General features: G+C 37.9%; 1 long non-coding RNA gene across 1 annotated transcript in view; it reads right to left on the bottom strand.

Moving 5' to 3' along the window:
• Positions 1 to 270: 270 nt before the first annotated feature.
• Positions 271 to 21,395, bottom strand: part of LOC135290749 (uncharacterized) — a 31,022-nt gene continuing 9,897 nt past the window's right edge. Inside the window, exon 3 of the long non-coding RNA XR_010353532.1 lies at positions 271 to 356. This is a non-coding gene — a long non-coding RNA (uncharacterized LOC135290749). The remainder of the gene's footprint in view (positions 357 to 21,395) is intronic.

Consider the following 21,395-nt stretch of genomic DNA (forward strand, 5'->3'; position numbering starts at 1 on the left):
TGCGAAATATGTGATTTAAGGGCCTGTAAAATGTAGACATTTCCACGTAAGTGTAGATATTCCTTGTAGCTGTTTTGTTTCTTGTTGCAAGTAAAAGGTTCCTGTCACCATGTTGTGTTACACTTTGTGTTAAATGGTCACTCAGATAACCACAGAAAAATCCTAATATTTCACTGCCTCACGTTTTTTCTGATGTATTTGTGGACCTTGAGAAGAAGGATAAAAACCAAAGAGTAACAATATTAAGGCAGGAGTGGGCCACTAACCAGCTTGTTTTAATATACAGGGCCTTCCTCTCCTAGATAAGTGATCTGCATCCTGATCTGAGCCTCAGGGGTTCCTTCTGTGGGATGATTCTGGTGAGAGAAAAAAATAAGTTGTAATAAGAACTTTTTGTCAAGCTAGCACTACAAAAACACACAGCTGCAAAACAAACAAAAATCAGATTTAGGTCACTGCACTTGAATCTCCTGATAACAGGTTCCCAGGATATATTTAAGCTGCTGTTGACTTGTCAAGTGCAATTCTTAAGGCAACCAGGATACCAGATCATAGTGTATGACAGATGATTCCAAGAAATGTGGTGTCATTAAAAGATTAATAGCATTGGACTAATTATCAAATTCATTAGACACACATTAATTCATGCAATGTAAAATCATTAGTAAAGCAAATCCTTTTCCCTGCCTAATAACTTAGATCCCTAAGATAACCAGAGATCTAAGTTTAAATCCTTCCTTTTTCATAGGCATCTTTCACTCCTAGCAAAGTACATCAGCTGTCTTGACTTATACTCGATTCTGCTTATCTAGCAAAATGTTAACAATACTAAAACAGTGACCAGATATTTCATAGGCATAAACACAATTTAGCCTATTCAAAGGGAGACTAAAAAACTTGTTAAGCTTAAAAGCCTTCATTATTCTGGGAACTTTGAGTAAAACTTGGGAGAAAAATTTCTTCCAGACTGAAAAATTCCCACAGACTGAAACCTGAACAGCTTTGTAACACTTCATGCGATATTATCCACTACACTTATTTAAGACAATTATCTTCACCATTTCCTTTTTTTTTTTTTGGTTTTTTTTTTGACTGGAGAGAGGAGGAGCTGAGGCCTTCTGGATGAGCTATGAAAGGCCACGACCACCTGCCTTTCTACTGCCTAATTATTCAGTACCACAAGGTTCCTGTGCAATCTTTTACAAGCAGCCTTCCTCCTTACCATGTTCAATGCAATTCAAACAAAAGGTAATACACTTTAAAAAAGCATATAGAGTGATAGTTATGAAGCTGACCGTTTCATGTTGTAAAAGATTATGTGATTAAATTAGATGGGTTTATGAAAATATCAGTCCAAAACCCAGTTCTGTGTCATGAACTAGGTGGATTTCACTCCAGGTGAAAGTATGCCAGAGGATACTTCCCATGCTGGAAGTCTACAATTAAAAAAAAAAAAAAAAAGTGGGGAAAAAACCCAAAAACTAACCCAAATAAACACAAGGAGAAAAAAAAAAAAAAAATATATATATATATATATATATATAAAGCCTGTAATATCCGCCCATCAGGAAATCATCAGGAAATATTTAAATTTAGATATACATTTCTTCTAGTTCACATAATTCTAGAATTATAAGTGTTAATGAATGCAGATTTTCTTAACACAGTTAACTTTAACTTAAGTCACACTACTACTAATAAAATTTTAGAAGTGACTGGTTAACTAAATATTATTTTTGCAAAACCTGGCACACAACTTAATGAGGATTTTTCTTTTACACTGGCATAGCTGCTAATATTTTGAAAGTATCCACTGTGGTCTAATTATTTGAATTCTAAATGCTTCCTAAGTCTTTCTTATTCATTATTTTTATCTGCACAGTTTGGGAAAATTTTACATCTCCTTTGAAGATTTAAGTCAAAAATTTAGCAAGTAATGGAGGCATCATGTTTTCATAATGCCTGGGTCCAGAAGACCCTTGATAGATGGAGTAACTGTGAATTAAGGAATAATAAGCTCCTCTGAAGTGAATTTTTAATTACTGCACTGCCTTAATGGAGTTCACTGGTGCCATGAATGTCATCCAGGATATATTTTCTAATAGTGCTTTTCCTTTAATGCACCTTTCTGTTAAAAACAGATGACATTTTGTCGTTACTAAAGCTGGGGTCGTGCAGGCATATCCATAGTGACTATAGTTAAATTATTATTTACTGTAAAACACCAGTAGGAGATTTAGACTTGGTGTATGTATTACTTAGGTGAATTTGTTCAGGTGTTACTTCTCTTCTGATAAATGGATTTTAGACACCAAATATTTATTTTCCTTTCATTTCGTCAATTAATAAACTTTGCTGCCAAAATAACATATTCTAGTCAATGAATATGTTTAAATAGCACTATGAAAATAGGCTACTCTTTTCCAAAAGGACATAGATCAACTAAATGCAATAGTAGAAAAAAGTAACATGATAGCTAGAAGTGTAATGCAGTGGTTTTGTTGGGTACAATGTACACCTTTGCTGGTTTACATTGATAAGAGAACTGCATTTGGAATTAAGTGTTATTTGGAGGGGAATGAGCTCTTTTCTTTTCAATTGTCATTAGAGTGCTGCACCAGGGCTTTGATTTGCATAAAACCTGGTTATATTTAGTATCTGCTCATGTATCCATGCTAAATCAGCATTGCTTCATCAGCACACAAAGATTATCTGTCTGCCTGTATTTCGTCTAAGATCTTCCTTAGACTTCTTATTATTGGATGTCTTATTATACTTTGGTTTAGAAATATGAATGAAATCATACCTACAATACTTGTGGGTCTCCAGACGTCTCCTATATATTCCATCTTTCTGTAGAATTTGTTCTTCAACCTGCAATAAATGTCTGAAACTGATATTCCATTTCTAAAGGACTCCTCACTGGAAGTTGTAATGACTTCTGAGGTGCACAGGATCATGGTAAATGTATGAAATTATGATCAAAACTATAGAATCACAGTTTGTCAAGTGATTGGAATGAACCTTAAAGACCATATAGTTTGGGATTGCTTGTGCATGTTGTCCCTCCAACAGACATTCCAGGTGATCGAAAACCTCCATGATGATCAGGGCCTGCAAATATGAAGCTGTTCCTGTCTGCCTGTAGAGCACTTCATCCACACCACCCCCAGATCAGGTGGTCTGCAGCAAATCCACATCATAATATCCCCTGTCCCTTCCTTCTCCTTAATCTTGACCCACAAGATCACCTCATGTTTCCTCAGGAAGACTTCCATACTCTCCAGCTAGTCATCCACCCCTCTCATTCCCCTAGCATGTCTTCCTAAAAAGCCTAAAACATTCCATTCCAATGCTCTAGTCATAGGAGCCTTCCAACCACATCTCCATGATGCCAATGATAAACCTCCACATCTCTAGCTCCTCCTGTGTGTTCCCCATAATATGTGTGCTCATACAAAGGTGTCTGAGCCAGGCCCTAGGCTCTGGTTATAGCCAGCTTGCTAGCTGGAGTATCTGGAATGCCTTTGTGCTTCTCTGGACATACATTACAGGTGTCAGCCCCTGACTGGCAGGATTGGGATGGACAGGTGCCCTCCCCTTATAAATCTAGTTTAAAGCCCCCTTCACTCATCAGATGACCAATCTGGTGGATGCAAGGAAAGCTGTGGATGTGTCTGCCTGGACTTCAGCAAGGCCTTTGACACCATCTCCCACAGCACACTCCTGGAGAAGCTGCAGCCCATGGCTTGGACAGGAGCACTCTTTGCTGGGTTAGGAACTGGCTGCATGGCCGGGCCCAGGGAGTGAATGGTGCTGCACCCAGGAGGTGGCTGCTCACCAGGGATGTTCCCCAGGGGTCTCTGCTGGGCCCAGTTTTGTTTATCATCGTCACTGATGATCTGGGTGAGAGGATGGAGTCCACCATCAGCAAATTTGCAGATGCCACCAAGCTGGGAGCATGTGTTGGTCTGATGGAGGGTAGGAGGGCTCTGCAGAGGGACCTGGACAGGCTGGAGAGATGGGCTGAGTCCAGCAATATGAAGTTCAAATGCCAAGTTCTACATTTTGGCCACAACAACCCCCTGCAGGTTACAGGCTGGGGACAGTGTGGCTGGACAGTGCCCAGGCCGAAAAGGACCTGCGGGTACTGGTTGACGGCTGGCTGAACATGAGCCAGCAGTGTGCCCAGGGGGCCAAGAAGGCCAAGGGCATCCTGGCCTGGATCAGGAATAGTGTGGCCAGCAGGAGCAGGGAGGTCATCCTTCCCCTGTGCTCGGCACTGGTGAGGCTGCACCTTGAGTGCTGTGTCCAGTTCTGGGCCCCTCAGTTTGGGAAGGACCTTGAGACACTCGAGGGCATCCGGAGAAGAGCAGCAAGGCTGGTGAGGGGCTTGGAATACAAGCCCTGTGAGGAACAACTGAGGGAGCTGAGGTTGTTTAGCCTGGAGAAAAGGAGACTCAGTGGAGACCTTATCACTCTCTACAACTCCCTGAAAGGTGGTTGTAGCCAGGTGTGGGTCAGTATCTTTGCCCAGGCAACAACAGACAGAACCAGAGGACACTGACTTGAGCTGTGCCGAAGGAAGTTTAGGTTAGACATTAGAAAAAAATTGTTCCCTGAAAGAGTAATTGCACCCTGAAACCATGTGCCCAGGGAGGTGATAGGTTCACCACATCTGGATGCGTTTAAAAAAAGACTAGATGTGGCACTCAGTGCCATGGTTTAGTTGATAAGGAACTGTAAGGTCTAGTGCTGGACTGGAATATCTTAGAGGTCTTTTCCAGCCTTGTTAATTCTGTGATTCTGTGATTCTGTAACCACCAAAGCACTGTTGGTCATTGAAATCTTGGCAGCATCAGCCTATGTATGTACTTGGGTTGCTTTCGTGTTTATACTCTGGACATCTGGGATCCTGCACTCAAGTATCACTCTGCACAAAAACCCATATCACCAAGTTCCTAATGTGTCTACCAAGCCCAGCTAGAAGGCAAATATCAGAAAGGCCCTTAGTAATAAAAAAACCCTAAACATTTAAACAGGTATTTACAGGGAAAAAATGTTTTATTTCTACTGAACACTTTTGCCAGAAACTCATTATACTTTCTGAGCATGCAAAACACATATCTCTGAGCTTACACTGTGTTCAATTGTCCTATCTTTTACACACAGCTGAGTTCTGCTTAAGTAGAACTGAGTTACACAAAATATTTAGGCACAAATTCTCCAAGTATAAGCACACATAACCCTGTTTGGTTCCAGTATGGCTGAGTATAAGCACAACTGTTTCCAAGATCTTTGTCATATCTAAATTACTAACACATACAACACATACAACCGCCTTAGTGTACATGTGGGGTGGTAAAATACACACACATATATATATATGCAGAGCAACTATTATTCTTGCTTCGTATGCAAGTGCCAGCCAGCAAGGAAGTAAAGATGGATTCATTTTATTAGACTTCAGGAGAAGAAATTGTCCAGCTCTGATGAAAATACAGGTTTTAGGTTTTAATTATTATTCAAATGGAGTCACTTTCATTAGCAATTATGCATTTCATTTTGCAATTTAATAAATCATCACAGTGGGAGATAAATCATCAGACATTCATGCTTCAGCCTGAAATTTCTAGTGTCATTTGCATAAAAGACAACATCTCAGAGAAAACACACTCCTGGTTACATTTTCATATCGTGGAAATGACTGCAAAAGCTAAAGAGATGCTGCAGGGACAGATTTATTTAAAAGAAAAGTTGCACTGTCAATATTTAATTATGGAAACTTCATGATAATAGTGTGATCTTATATAGCTCAGAAGGAGAATACCTTCTTATTGAAATTAATATTAAATGTTTTCTGTGATACATATCAACACAGCACTCTTTTTTCTTAAAAAAATCCCACACTCATTGAAGTCATCATTTTACTAACACTAATGCTAGGCACTCAGAAGAAAAATAACAGAAAAATTACAAGCTTAACTAACCAGAGTTATAATCACGCATAATAAGTGGGCCAAATGAACGAGCCACATTTTGTCAATGACCTAGAGAAAAGACATGTTTTTGTACATCTTCACTCTTATGAAAATAATTACTTACACAATTTCTATATTTTTGCTTCAAGATTTGATAATAGAGACACAGAAATAAAAATAACCTTGATGGCAGTGATACTCCTTCCAACTTTTAACTCTGGGCTGGAATCAAGCAATTAGTTGATGATATAATGTAACATACTATTAAAGGTTTATTGAGCTCCAGACAAAAATATGTTGACACTGTTTGACTTTACACTTCTTCCTGATCTTCATATACTTCCTCATCTTTATCTTAATTATACGTTAGAAAGCTTTGAAGTAAACTGTTTTTAAAAATGAATACATGCAAATAAATTCTCAGGAAAATGCATACTATTACTGGAACAGTCCTCTCGTTTCAGGAATTTAATACAGGAATTGAAACCTCTATCAGCTTCTTTCTCCATAATACTTGTTTTTCTACCTAAAAATAGCCCCCAAGAGCATCATTAAGCTGTATTGTTTCTTTGCTAGACATGCAAGTAAACCAGAAATGTTTCCAGTTTGGAGGAAGTTCGTGACATCTGAGGTCTCTAGCTTGACCCACAAAAACAATCCTAAGAATAATTTTAGTGCCTGTGATAGGAAAGGAAAAAACACCCAGTACTGCAATTTGCTGGTAGCATAAGTTCCACGTGTTAAAATTAGGAGCTTTGCAATTGGAAGAAAGAAGATGAGATTTTACAGGGGGAAACAAAAAGAGAGAGAAAAGTAATACGGTCTCAATTGTTACAATACCTTTGATGGTTTTTCATTTACATTTGAAGACTGAGCAAGATTTCACAAATTAGAGATGATCCTGCATATTTTTAAAACTAGGAGAGTATTGAGACAGGAAGCAAGAGGAGAACACAGCGGGGATGCAGAATCTTTTCACCAAGAAAACAAATTCAAAGGTCCTATGGATTAAACAGTTTGAAATCTGCAGATTAAAACAATGTGACTATTTCATTGAACCGGGGGGGAAAAATGAAAGCAAACTAAAAGATATTCATAAGTACAAGATCCGCTTCAGACATGGGATAAATACATAGACTATTAGACTACCAAGAACACTTTTTGTTCCAAAACAAGCTGAAAGCTATTTTTTTATAGCATGAAACACATCAGCAGAGGATATTCATTAATCATAGAGAAAAAGCAAAAATAAAGTAGAAACTATGTAAAAAACCCACACACAAATGCAAAATTAGAGAGATGAACAAAATTAATGTCTTGAGCTGGTGTAAAGAACATGAAAAATGCCCTGCCTACTGGACCACGTGGTAGCTGTGTCAGTGTGCTAAAGCTTGCAGTAAAAGAAAAAAAATCACATACTCTGAAGACAAAACAACATCTGATAGAAAAGTTTCTGCACTTTATGACTGTAATGCAATGTAAAATACCACAAAGAAATAGTTTTCAGAATCCAGACTAGTATCAGATGCAAAGACAAGGCATCAATAGGCAGAGTTAGCTGAATGCCAAGCAGTCAGTGGGGCATGAGTAAAACCAAGAAGCTAAAAAAATAGCTACAAAAGAGGAGAGAAAATATAAAATTACTCAGTATTACATATGCAGCATTAGCATAATGCAAATCCTTTGCAAAATTCTGGTGAGGATGCTAAAATTTTAGGCAGGACAAGGACACAAACCATAGGATACATGAACAGACATTCAGGCAAAGCCACCAGCACTCAGCTCATTCTGCCAGGTGGTACAGATTATTATGGCAGATTTACAGGACCAGAGCATCCTGCCAATAAGCACACTAAACCAGATAAAAACACTAAGCAATACAGCATCCAGACCACTGATTCCTTTCCTGATATGAGAGTAATGGAAAAAACCAAACGGAAAAAAGAAAGAATATGGGTAATTTCTGTTAAGTCATTTGTGTCAAAGAAATATTCAAAAAAGGAAAATGAGAGCCATGGACACACTAGACAGTGTTTGAAAGGTTAAGAACACACATTTTTAAGACAGATCCTAGTCACAAAAGAGTGCTCCAAAGAAACTTTCTGGTAATGGTCTGAAAATGTAATGTTCTCACTTCCCAAGGTTTGCGCAGTAAACAGTGCCAGAGATGAACATTACACTTTTTACATAAAACTATCATTTTAGATCTAAAATGGTTCTACAGCAGGCCAAGAGGATCAGCACCCCTGGGAAAACAGAAAATAAAGATAAAGCAAATGAACTGAACTAGTTCCATGACTTCAGAGAGAAAAAAACAAAGCAAAACCAAAATAAAGATGATTAAACACAAACTTATTTTCTATGACTATTTGCATCAAATATTCTAAGAAGGATCAGCTATTGAATGTTCTGAAGTATCTATCATCAAGTGCAAAATCTGTCACTACACATTAAAGCATTGAAGTCCTTGAGATACAGAATCCTTTGTGAAATTATTTTAAGCTGATTTGGGATAGCCAACCAGCTCTGGCTGGATTTGACTTTTAACTCAAGCCTACTACAGATATTTGCCAAACATAACCAAAGATATGCAGCATACAGTTGTGACACATTCCAGGAAACACAGCAAAAGCAGCAAAAGCCAAATATTTCTTGGAAATTGAGAGCATTCTCAGTTTCAGTGAGAGGGAAATGGAGTACTTCATTGACTGACAGACTTGTCAAGGCTCTGCATGCCAGAGTAGCGCAGCAAATGAGTAAAACAGAAATACAAATCTGCTTCTCAGCCATTAAACACATAACCCCTTTTTAACTTGCAACCTATTAAGTCAAAATATGAAGTCAGTAGGGATCTACCCAGCATGCTATGATAAAATACTGCTGATCTGACTTCAATAAGATTTGAAAGAGTGTAGGCACCCAGAGCATTCAGAAACTAATTCATGTTTACTCACTCTTGGGGCAGGAGCAGGGCAACACCAAGTGATGTGGCCCAGCCTTTGAGAAAACAAATTATATTAACCACATGCCACTACGTTAGCAGCAAAAGCTTAACTGAGATGAACATGTGTGCTCCCTGTTTTGTTTCTGCTGTGAGCGTAACACACACTCTCTGCCTGAGAGCAAGGCTGATCATGACCACCCTCACCACCACCACAGCAAAAGTATTCCAAACACTACAACAGAGGCTTCATTCAGATTTTGAGGAAGATGGTGACCTGCAGATGTTCTGCATAAACCCAAGACAAGTGTTTGCAATACTTTAGAAAGCAAGTGGTTTTGACAACAGATGGCTGCTTGCTAGCAGCATGTTTACACCCCATAGACAGGAATTCAGTCATTCACTCTATCACAGCACCACAGCCAGACAAAATCGAAAACTTTTGAGTCAGCAGCTAGAATTTTAACCTTTTAACACCTGCATGAAGCAAATAAATGTGTCAAGCCAGCCTTGAAAAAAATAACTACGCATGAAGTCTGATTTATGAAGTCTGATTTCAAGTCTCAATAAAACATTCAGTGCCAAGACACAAGCCTGGATAAGTGCAGAAGTACACAAAATCCAAGTTAGACACACCGCCCAGAGAGATTGTGGACTCCCTCTCACCAGAGAAATATAAGAACTGTCTGGACACAGTCCTGTGCCGCATGCCGTGGGGTGGTCCTGCTTGAGGAGGAGGTTGGACCACGTGACTCACTGTGGTCTCACACCCTGACCCATTCTGGGCTTCTGTAATACAGTGTAGACTGAAAAGGTGACAAAAAACCTTCCAGGGATCTCAGGAGGGGAAAAAAAATCGGAAGATAAATTATGTTCTGGAAAAGAGCTGCATATATGAAACAAAAAACTTTGTGGAGTTGGATTAGTTGAGGTTTCAGGTTAAGTGAATGGGTGCATATTATTTCTAAACCATAAATATATCCACTCATATGAACATATGCAGCCATGAAAAATACCAGCAACCCACATAAAACATCTGCACTAGTAAGTAGCCGACATCAATTCAGACATCCTCAAAAACACTAAATATCCACCTAAAAAACCCAAACAAACAAACCCAACTAAACAAATTCTTAAAAAACTATAAGGAAAAAAAGCTATCAAAAAAAGTCTAACTTCAAATAACCCACAAACCTCATTCAATGATAAGATAAAAGGAAAAGATTTATGTTACGATAAAAGGAAAAGATTTCAGATGCAGAGAAGAAAAGTTTAGTTGTTAAATAGAGGGGTGAGGTTTATCGCTGAGTTTAAAAGAATGAGGATGGCGATATCAACACAAATTGTACTATAATACAATACAAAGCTTTTAATACAATAAATGTAAGCAAGGTACAGTAGCTTCATCTAGCTGTGTTCCGTTGTGTTAAGAGAATAAAAGAGATAGTACAGTTATCAACAACCAGAAAATAAGGGCATGCAGTGTGCACATACAAAGGACCTTAAAATATTAGCACTTGAAGGATATATCAGAGCTGCTCAGTTAGGTTTTTGAACTTCAGAAGTGATTACATTTGCCTTAGGAGCTCTGCTGCTGAATCAGAGAATTAAAGAATCATAGAATAACATGAGGTGAAGGGACTCCTAAGGATCACCAGATCCAGCTCCTCCTTGAAGGCAAACATGTTTTGGCTTTCAACACAGCTGCTAAAAATAATTACATTATACCTTCTAAAACAGTCTACTTATAACCAGTCCAAAGCAAGGAGGGACGTTAAAATAAGTGAACTTTAAAAATGGTGGATATTACTGAAACAAAGGATCCAATGCTTTCAGCAGGATTTCAAAGCACTGAATAAGCACAGAGGCTTGCGCTGTTCTATGCACAGCATATGAAGACTCTGTTCTGTGGAGAAGATCATCCAGCAGCAGTTTTGCTCCTGTTTTAATACTTAAGTCCATGTTTTTTGTTTTATCTGAAGTATATAGTTAATACTATAAAAATGATGGCCCTGACTTGTGAAATACCAAATTAATTTTAGACATTTTGCTGGTGGAGCTTTTTATTTTACAAGTAAAAATGAATTAAGGCTTGGGTTCTTTAATAAATGCTTTGTCTCACTGAAAAAATGTTTTCCTTACATAGTCTGAACCTGAAACTCTATCAGTTTAAAACCATTACCCCTTGTCTTAATGCTACAGGCCCTATTAAAAAGTCTGTCCCCATCTTTATTATAAGTCCCCTTTACAGAAAGGTGGATGCCTTTGACCAAAAACCCACTTCCCTTCTTTCAAGAAATCATTTCAGTCATCTTTTCATGGTTTTCCCTAAATATTGACAACTAAAAATATTTTTAGATGACAGGTAAAAGCTACATGCAACCATGAATGCAGGAACATAAGCTGCCAGTCAAAGCAGTATTATGAAACTTCCATATTTGAGATCTGAGAAGGACAGGCAGATGTGTTACATTATTTGATTGTAATCTACATCCATGACACAATACTGGCATCACAGGGAGGATTTAATCTGCCTCAGGGTTGTTCAGTTTTTCCTGTCTGTTTGACATGCATGCACCATGTATTAAACCTACTCATTAGGCATCATCACATCATTACATTTTCAATTTCTTATGTAATCCAGTTGATTTTAAAAAATGAATTTTTATGTATGTTTATTTGAACTTTTGTTGTTAATCTCTGAGAAGATATGAGGGAATATATCTAGTACATATAGCTTTAGATAGTCTTGGTATTTTTTAAAACAAAATAAAATATCCCCACAATTTCTACCAATATACTTCTTTCCCTAGGAAGGGCATATGAATAAAAAAAAAAATTAAAAAAAACCAAAAACCACACATAAAAACCAAGGCCTTTGATTACACAAGAAAACACAGAATAAATATAATCAAATGTTACTGGATCTAAAATATTAAACAAACTATAAAATATTTCCGGGGATCAATAACCTAGAATACAGAAAGTTTGACAGTTCTGGTGCATGAGTCTAGGCATACAGAATACAGCACTGGTGTCTAAACAATTTATTTGAGCTTAATATGAAATGAGAGTAATTTGCTCCACATTCAATTAGTAGAAGCATTAAAAAAAAAAAAAAAAAAAAAAAACCACAAAAAAAACCACCAGAGTTCACAGTTTCATGTAATTTATTCCTCATTTACAATTCTAAGATTTCTAGTATACCTAGTATTCCTAGTAATAAAAATTTGAAGTGGATAAGATGGTAATTAGGTTTTGTATGGATTTTCTTTACCTAACAGTATCAGGAAGTTACACTGCCAGCGCATGGAATACTACAGATTACATCTAAGGTGCACAATGGGAATAAAGTGATCACTGTGGAAAGTGACCACATTTATTTGCTTCATGCCTGATTTAAACAAAAGATCCTTCTCATACTTTTCTAGAACACAATAGACTGCAGTACAGCAGGGCAGACTTTAGTCTGGCAGAGGAAGCAATCAATGAATCCAGGGGTTTTTTGTGTTAATAATTACTGGTTTCTAGCAACAGATTCCCTCAGACACCTCACTGCCAGTAATACTAAACTGTGCATTTAGTCCTTGTTTAGGTTTATGGCAGAATTTTAGCTTTAAAGCAATGTAAAAGAAAGAATATGCCTCATCACCTTAGTCTGTCTTGCTGTTTAACATCATCTGTAACAATCTTTTGAGAATCTGACTGAAAGCCTGGAGTTTCTCTACATGATGTCCCTTGGAAAACATCACAGAATTCCTGCCGTGTAAAATTAGGCCTAATCTTAATTATCTTGCTGTCTTTTTCCTGAGCTTAATTAACTTTTATGAGTGCTTTTCTACTGTGCAATGAGTACTAAACCCATTTCATCTTATTCAGCATTTCATAATTTCTTTTCCCTCAGTTCTAGGACAACAAAAAGCTCCTCACAGTCCTAATTGTTATGGCAGAAGCTAAGGTATGAAATCTGAAAGAGAGCTGTAGCAAAAAATTTAAGAACATTCAGCCATGCATACAAATAGAAGGGCAGAAATCTGCAAATGTTGAGAGATAATCCATCCTATCCTCTATTTAACTGACTTCAAATATTTAATTATCTTGTTAAGTAAATCCAGATTATAATATTCAAATTCTAGTCTTTGCAGGTCATGAGGCTGCTTTAGGTGAAGAACAAATTGTCTACAGTCCACACAGCTCAAATAATTTTAGAATAATATAGCAGCTAATTTGCATGGCCAAGCCTTGTCCCTTAGTGTTTATTCAAATTTTTGTATGATCTGAACCCTTTTATCATAAGAGAAAACAACACTGAGAAGACTGAACATGTATTGTAGCATGTCATGTTCTTACTGCTTGAATTTCACTTTATTTCTCTCAAATTATAAAAACAATCTATATTCTTCGGGGAAATAAAACACAAAGGCTGTTTACTTTTTTTTTTTTTTTTTGCTCATTCATGAGACAAAAGAGCAATTTTATTTAAACTGGTTGCCTAAAAATCCAATAGATTTATCTTAATTAAAAGAATACTTACTTCCAAGATCAGACAATGTCCATTAGCCCTTACAGGGCATTTACTACAGATTACTCACTTCACCTCTACCATGCCAGCAAGAAGCAGAGTGGCTTTGTCTGTTGGTACACTCAAATGAGGTACTCTGTGAATTACTGGCTGATATGCAGGTGTTCAAGTAAGCTGCTTTTTAATAATACCAAAGGCAGAACAGACAAGTGAAAATCTAGTAAGGGGACACCAGGCACCCTCTATTAAAGGTCAAAGGGCTACCAGATTTTACAGAATATTTGTTTGACTTTTCAGGATTTAATCCTGTCACTAGCTGACTCTCAGCATCAAAGACAGATTCAGATACTTGAAACAACAAATGCCAGAGAAAAAATATTGTCTATCCAGAAAACAGGGAAAATCTAAACTATGTTTTCCATTTCCCATGAAAGGCAGAAACAACAACAAAAAAGCTCAGCAATAACTTCATCAAAGTGAGGAAAAAAGCTTGATTATCATAAGTAACTAACTTAAAGTTACCTCATGATGGGGCAATCACTCTACACACTTGGTCATCTCTGCTGTTACCCTGGATACCAACAAAGTAACCTTTATATTAAACACTAATGCACTGCATGAAGAATGAAGAGGGCCAAAGTTCAGGACATTTCAGTTCACGAATTTGTTTCCATTTCTATTTCAGTCTCTTTCATAAATCAAAGCCTCCTGCTTTTCAGTATCTATGGAGCACTTGTAAGCACTGCTGTCCCAAGCTGTCCATGTTTTCCAAGTTTTTTAGTGGCAGGTTTCAGAAGGAAGACACAATAAGGGTATCTCAATGTTCTGAACAACTTGTACTCTCTCATTCGTCATCTGGGAGAGAAATTAAGCACAGACATTGTAACTTCACGCTGTAACACAGGATGCACACTAGATCATCAGTACAGCCCACAAGTGTGCAATTGCACAGCTGCAACATCTCACCTACTCCTTGAACTTCACGCTAATGCCTATCCTACACAGTAGCAGGTATTCTATCTTTCTTGATAAGAAAGTAGTAAACTGAGTTACCGACCAGAATGGTTGCAAAAGCAGGTTAAAAAAAGAGTCTTAATACAACCCATTATAATAAATGACAAAATAAAGAAAAAAAACACCTAGACCTCTACTAGAGTAGGTTTTACTTATATTTTCCACATCATTTTCTACTAACATCAATACTTAAACAATGGGTAACTTCAGTCTATATCATCACTAATTTCCCCATTTTACTCTCCCTCCTCCAAAACATGTCAAGATGAAAAGATGTCAGGAAGGCAAGGGCTACTCAGCAGTACCAAAGGGCAATCCCAGCTGGGCAAACACCCTCAGAAGCAAGAAAACTAGGTTCCCAGAACTAACACCCACCAGCACACACAACTCTGACACCTAGGCAGTATATGCAAGAGGAAGGCCCACCAGGAAAGGAAGCAACAATTGCTGTCTCACTCTTGTGAGGTGGCCCCAGAGCTGAAGCTAAAAACAGCTTTGAGCAACCTTTATGGCTGTGTCACTAGTCCATGGCAAATGGGCAGTTTTGACAAATGGCCTATAAATTTAGGAAGGTTGGCCATTTTACTTTTCAAGCTTCAAGCACAGTCTAAACTGGAACAGTTTAATCTGACTTCTTTGGAAATGGAAGTGCCTTTTTCTTCAAGGCAAACCCCTCTTAGGAACCAGAGCCCAGAGTGACTCACTGGTCACCAGTTCTAAAAGGTTCTGGGCTGCTCACACTGCTGTGACCTCTTTTGTGTCAATACAGAAACATCAAAACTTCAAAATTTAGGCAGCAGAAAGAATTTATTTCTATTTAAGTGACAAGCTGGAGCTGAAAGGTTGACCACATGAGGAAAAGCAACAATCTTCTCCTCAAGTGGTTTAAAATTTGACTCACAGTTTCATCAGCTTGTGGACTTGTAAATTTTTTTCAGCTCACAGAACAATTGTATTAATTTCCACTAAACCAGACAGCATTTTTATTAAAAGATCAAGCAATTTCTCATTTCCTAGCTTTCTAGCACTGGTGTAATGGTGTAAGAAACCACTGCCTTGGCAAAAGGTCCATAAACTGGACCTTAGTGTATCTATTGTCTTTTGAAGTGAGCAACCTGCTCTGTAATTCAGTTCTCATTGACAGATACAGACAAACACATCTATGGTGGTGTTCGAGAGTGCCAGGACAAGTGAAGAGATGAGAATCTTGACTCCATGTTTCAGAAGGCTGATTTATTATATTATGATATATATTATCTTAAATGCTATACTAAAACTATACTAAAGGAATAGAGAGATAAGATCCATCAGAAGGCTAGAAAAAAAAGGAGAGGGATGGAATGAGTAAGAAAAGCTCGTGACTCTCAAAGTCCAACGCAGATGTATCTTTGATTGGTTATTAAGTAAAAACAACTCACATGAACCAATCCAAGATGCATCTGTTGGTAAACAATGTCCAGTCCACATTCCACAGCCATCAGATAGTTAATTGTTCACATTTCTTTTCTGAGGCTTCTCAGCTAGAATAGGAGAAAAATCATAGCAAAAGACTTTTCATAAAATATCATGTGACCCACATCCCCATGCAAACAGTCTCAATGTCTATTTTAAAAATATGAGGGAGAGAAATTTGTATATACTTAGATATTTTGAAACAAAGGGTCTAAACAACCAGAAAAACTTGATGCGCATATTCATATCCTCCTTCAATTATGGAGAGCAATTGGCAAATAAATGAAGAGGAAGAAAGAATCATAGATGTTCAACAGGTTGCCTTTGCTCATAGACAAAAAGTGGCTGCATGTTAGAAGTGAGAATGTGGGTTTCACACCCATGCATGCTCATGTACAAAGCAGTATGTAATTTTCTGTTTCTCTGTATGAAGCAGGTGATTAAGAGTGAACAGATTGAGAGACAACTGTCATGTAGGCTAAGTGTTGAAAGAAAGCAAGCTCATGTTATCCCAGCTGCACCACCATAACACTTTCAACTACTACTTGCTTGCTAAAAAGAAGCAAAATGAACAACTAGAGAAACAAACAAGAACTGAAATAAACTCTCATAGGTAACCCTTGGTAACAGCAACTCAAAGATCTTTTAACTAAAAAACGTTCCTACTAAGTTAGAAAAAAATCTGCTTATGTCTCAAAATGCAGTGAGTTTCCAGGCATGCTTCATGATGACTAGAAAATATATTAGTTTTATTTGATCTGGATGAATGGGAAAAAAATAATCCCTACATCTGCTGAAGCCACTAACAGCTTATTGATAGGTTCAACTGAGCAACTTCCATATTTTCCTTACTTTGCTTAATATATATCTTGGCAGCCAGCAGACATGAAAAAAACACAGTATTAGAGAAGGCAGGGGAAAAGCCAATACACTGCTTAAGAAAAACACACATCAGCACTTCAGTCAACCTTTTTCCTGTGTTTTTGTTTCTTCCTCAGTGTGTGTCCTCACATTTTTTCTAGTTATGTCTTTACCAAAAGCCACCATTCAAATTAATATGAATTAAACATATCAACATATGTACACACTTCATTGCTCTAGAAATTCACAGATTTCTTCCTGTATTTTATGGGGGTTTGAGATTACAGTTCCCAGAAGCCACAGAAGCACTCCTTGACACAAACATGAATATAATGTACAAACACATCCATGCATAAAACACATAATACTCTAATGTCCATCCCTTGATTCTCCCTTCCCCCCTTGCCTTCATTGCTGCACAAGTGAATAACATTACAGATTTCAATATGGTTTTGCTTATAGCATTTTCATGTAAAGATATTCCTAAGGTTTCACAAGAAATTAAAAAATATTCAAACCAGGAAAGTTATTAGAAGTACATGTTTCTATAAAATAAGCATTCTCTCTGAATTGTAGCACCTGTGGGTTTTTTTAAGATGGCTTTGTATCCAGATCCTGTGCATAAAGAGCAAGTCACTGATACAAATCAAATGCAGGACCATTTTTTCATGTAGTCAAGATAAATACATATATATTTATATATGCATAAATATATTTATATATGTATATATCCTGATTGTATTAAAAGAGATAGTGTTGTCTTTAATTTATGTAGTAGATAGCAAGGTCAGAGGGGCTTCTGTGATTCATGTTTTAATCCTTTTTTTCTAGCCACTGTGACTTCCATGGCCATAGGGACAGGTTTACCATATCTTGGTCTGGCAGAGCACTAGGCTTTCCAAACTCTGCAAATTGCACTCTTGCACTTGATACCAGTAGCTGAATTCAAAATCACAAAGTGAAGAGCTGAATATTCCTTTATTTCTTTCTCATTGCTTGTGTGGAATTTGCAGGAAACAAGAATACCTGTTTTTCTGCCCTTCTTACTGCACAGTAATAACAAGATAAACACCCTTTAAACACTTTTTACAAAAACAAGGAAATAATTCAGTCATATATTTCTCCTTTTCCAATTCAATATTCTTTAGTACTCTGTTACAAACAGATTTGACATTGGGCCCTGAAAGAATGAAAGAACAATTATATTCATAATATGTGGAGAATAAGCACAATGGTATAGAATCTATACCTATAGCTACTATATAGATTAAGACTTGATATCTTCTGGATGTGAAATCTAGAATAATATATCTCTTTTTTTTAGAAAAAACACCAAACACCAATAAAAAGTGTAGCTTTATAATATCACAAATATGCATACTTGCTTTACATCCTAATTATGGAACAGGACAAGTAACCAAAAAGTGCTAAACAATACAAGCAAAAAACAAAAAAGATGATACTGAAAGAATTTAATATTAATTTGGCTGGCAAGGTCAGAGTTCACGGTGCTTTTTGTGAGCACTATCTGTGTCACCCAGGCACAAATATGACAATAATGTTTAATTTCCATGTTTAACTGTAGAACAGAGCAGGATATAGCAATGTTTTCCCAAACAAAGGGAGACCATTTAAATACAAATATGAGACAGAAACTCTGTTTGGAAGTGACAGAGAATAAAGGTGGGAAGATACTTAGATGAAGATAAAAATAAAAATAACATTTCTGGTTCTTCGGAAAGAAAGCATGTGAAAAAATCAATAGCCTTCAGGTAAGCAGACTTCTATAACTTTACAGCATGGTTGCTGAGCACTAGTGGGATGGATGTCTACATAAGAGAAGGGAATGAGTAGATCTGGTGACCTTTAAAGGGCATGAGTGCAAGTTATCACAGGTCAGTGGAAAGACAAGCAAGGCTTGGGAAACACTGACTTGGTTACTTCAGTTTTTCAGTGATTTCAAAAAGAGAACCCTGAGTAGAAATTAGCTTATATTATTCTTTATTACCAGTAGTAATTTTTTAAAAGATGATAAGAAAATACAGAAATGTCAATATTTGAAGAGTTAAGGATAAATTAAACTCATTTGGTAAGTAATTCAATACAAAGACAAGCACCAAAAGAGCTGGATTTACACACAGTGAAGAGGAAGCACTGCTTTGCATTTCTCAGTGACTGACATATTCAATACCAGTTTGCCTCCTTCCTCATTTGGAGAAGTGTTTAACATGACCAATTCAAGCGACAGAAAGGTAAAAATTCCAGCAGGGCAAAGAGCATGTTGGATGTTTTGAAGATGGAAGCACTGCTGAAATACTCCGTTGCCCAGACTGAGGCCAGTGCCTCTGTGAATGGTGGAGCCAGCCTGACAGTGCTCAGGCTGAGGGCAGAGGAGAGCTGCCTCCTTGCCAGCAGTGGCCAGCTTATTGTCCCACCTTTCAGTCCTAAAACAAGTGTTTGCAAAAGGCCAAAGGAAGCAATTCAAGAACAATTATGTTGGAAATTATGCTTCAGATTTCATAAAAAACCTGGAAAAGATCCAAAAATTAACAAGACAGAAAAAACACCTGGTGACAACTGTCAAACAGGGGGAAAGAAAGGGTAGAATTTAGGACTCTGAGCTCTATGAGTTTACCTCTGATTTCTGGAAAAAAAAACAAAGCTCAAGCCGACAGAGGTGCAAACAGCACCAAATTATTTGCACTTCTCCTTTCAGGGCATAGATCCTCCTGAGTGTGGGGTAAAGTAAGTGCTAACACCTTGACTTTAAGCTCTGATTACAAAACTGTTTCAAATTATTTTCTTGTAAGAATTAAGAAAGCTAGTTAAGAGAAAGCAACATGTAGGACAAGCTAAATAGCAGAAGTATCAGCAGGTTATTGACAAGCCAGATCAGGGTATGGACTGATATTTTACAAGAGTCTATCCCAAGCTGTCTATCTGTATTTCTTTACCAACCTGGATGAAAGAAACAATAAATTGGTAACTAAATTTATTAAAGTAATATCAATAAGAATCAGAGTTAGAATTCCAAATCAGAATTAACTGAATTCTTACTGAAACAGAAATTAGGCACTGCTCAATAATAGCAAATGCAAAGCTCTACCTTTAGAGGTAATCCATTCACAGACATAGGAAAACACATTACTCTGTGCATAGCTGGAGCTGCAGAAAGAGATCTAGGAGTTAACCAGTGTATTTTGTGATCCAGGAGGAAATGCATAATTCGAATAGGTTTTGTCAACTGTGTGAACTTTTTCATTCATTTAAGTGACTGAGTTGCCCTCAGCTAGAGAGTCATGCCCAGTTCTGGGCACTCATTCAAGAAAGATGTGAACCAGCTGGAAAGGCAATAAAAATAATCAAAGGCTTGGAATAGTCAGTCTAGAAGAACGAAGAAGAAAGCAGCCAAAAAACTCCAAATGTACATCAGAAGAAGCGGATGCCGTTGTCAACAGAAAATAGTGGTCTAGAGGTTTAAAGCTCTACTCACATGCCAACAAAAAAGTCTCAACATCCTAGACTTTTAGAAATGTAAGACAGCACCTAGAACTATTCCAATTTAACAGCAGACTGAGCAGTTCTCTATGGCAGAGAGGTAGTAAGAGGATCACATTTGTCCCCTAATTAAATCCAAAATAAAATAATCAAGTAAAAAGAGTTGGAATTGGGATAGAGGTGAGTACCTGTCCTACAGAAAGTGTTATGTGAATTGTTTTAATTACATTTTGTTTGGTTGACATGGCAAGGTTTTGGTAGCAGGACTGTACAGGGATGGTTTCTGTGAGAGGCTGTGTGAGGCTGCTAGGAGCTCCACACATGTCCAACAAAATTGGTTCCAGCTAGCTGTAAGACAACCACTGCCACTGCACCTCTGGCCAAGGCCAAGTCCAACAGCTGCAATGGTAACACCTCTACAATAATGTAGTGAAAAAGAGGTGAAAATGCTCCTCAATAGCAGCTGGGAAAGACAACTGAGAATATGTGAGAGAAACAATCTTGCAGCCACCGAGGTCAGTGCAGGAGTGGGAGCAGATGCTTCAGGGTTCAGAGCAGAGGTTCCCCAAGACTGTGGTGAGTCAGGCTGTGCCACTGCAGCCCGTGGAAGCTCATGGTGGAGCAGAGATCCACCTGCTGCCCCTGGAGGAGTCCAGGTCAGAGCAGTTAGCTGTCTAAAGAGGCTGTTACCCCATGGGAAACCTGCACTGGAGCACGGTCCTGGCAGCACCTGTGGTCCCATGGTGGAGCAGGTGTGCTGGCACGACTAGTCACTGGAGTCCTGCCTTGTCCACTGGACTGTCAGTGGAGCAGTCTGTTCCTGACGGACTGCAGCATGTGGAAAGGGACCCACACTGGAGTAACTCATGAAGAACTGCAGCCTGTGGGAAGGACTCTCATTGGAGAAGTTCACAGAGGTTCATAGGCCCTCGTGTGGGAGGGATCCCATACCACAGGAGGGGAAAAGTGTGAGGAGTACTCTCCTGCAGAGGAAGGAGCAGCAGAGACAACTGTGATGAACTGCAGTCTCCCCTTCTTATGCCTCTGCGCCACTGGAGGGAAAAAGGTAGATATAATTGAGATTAAAATTAAGACCAGGAAGAAGAGAGTATTGTGAGGGAGGTGT

The sequence above is a fragment of the Passer domesticus genome, chromosome Z (assembly GCF_036417665.1).
Source record: "Passer domesticus isolate bPasDom1 chromosome Z, bPasDom1.hap1, whole genome shotgun sequence".
NCBI classification, from domain to species: Eukaryota; Metazoa; Chordata; class Aves; order Passeriformes; family Passeridae; genus Passer; species Passer domesticus.